This window comes from Apium graveolens, chromosome 3, assembly GCF_009905375.1.
Source record: "Apium graveolens cultivar Ventura chromosome 3, ASM990537v1, whole genome shotgun sequence".
Taxonomy (NCBI): domain Eukaryota; kingdom Viridiplantae; phylum Streptophyta; class Magnoliopsida; order Apiales; family Apiaceae; genus Apium; species Apium graveolens.
In genome coordinates, this window is record NC_133649.1 from 74,804,403 (window position 1) to 74,805,051 (window position 649).

Here is a 649-nt window from a genome sequence, read left to right on the forward strand (position 1 = left end):
GATCAATGACATTCAATCTAGAATTGTCAGGCCAGCTATCGCAGCTAATACCTTTGAGATCAAGCCTGAAATGATTCAAATGGTGCAAAATTTAGTCCAGTTTGGGGGTTCTCCAACGGAAGATCCCAATATGCACATTAGGGATTTCATCGAGATCTGTGACACCTTCAAGTTCAATAATGTTTTTGAAGATGCTGTGAAATTGAGACTTTTCCCATTCTCTCTAAAGGATAAAGCTAAGAGCTGGTTACACTCTCTACCAGCAGTTCTATTGTGACTTGGGAGGATCTTGCTTATAAATTTCTTACTAAATTCTTCCCTATGGCAAAGACAGCTGCAATCAGGTTTGCTCTTACTCAATTCGCGCAGCAATCAGGTGAATCTTTAAGTGAAGCTTGGGAGCGTTATAAGGAGATGCTTAGGAAGTGTCCTCATCGTGGAATGCCTGACTGGATGGTGATCAATTACTTTTATAATAGTTTGGGAGCACAGTCAAGAACTATGCTCCATACAGCATCAGGTGGAGCTTTATGGGCTAAGAGCTAAGGAAGCTTATGAGCTGATTGAGATGATGGCTGTGAATGAATATCAAAATCCAACTCAGAGATTACCACAAGACAAGGTAACAGGAATTCTGGATGTGGATACA

General features: G+C 40.8%; 1 non-coding gene across 1 annotated transcript; it reads right to left on the reverse strand.

The window, feature by feature from the left end:
• Positions 1 to 336: 336 nt before the first annotated feature.
• Positions 337 to 443, reverse strand: LOC141715269 (small nucleolar RNA R71). Its single transcript, XR_012572036.1, has one exon. It is a non-coding gene; the product is annotated as a small nucleolar RNA R71 (small nucleolar RNA).
• Positions 444 to 649: the final 206 nt, after the last annotated feature.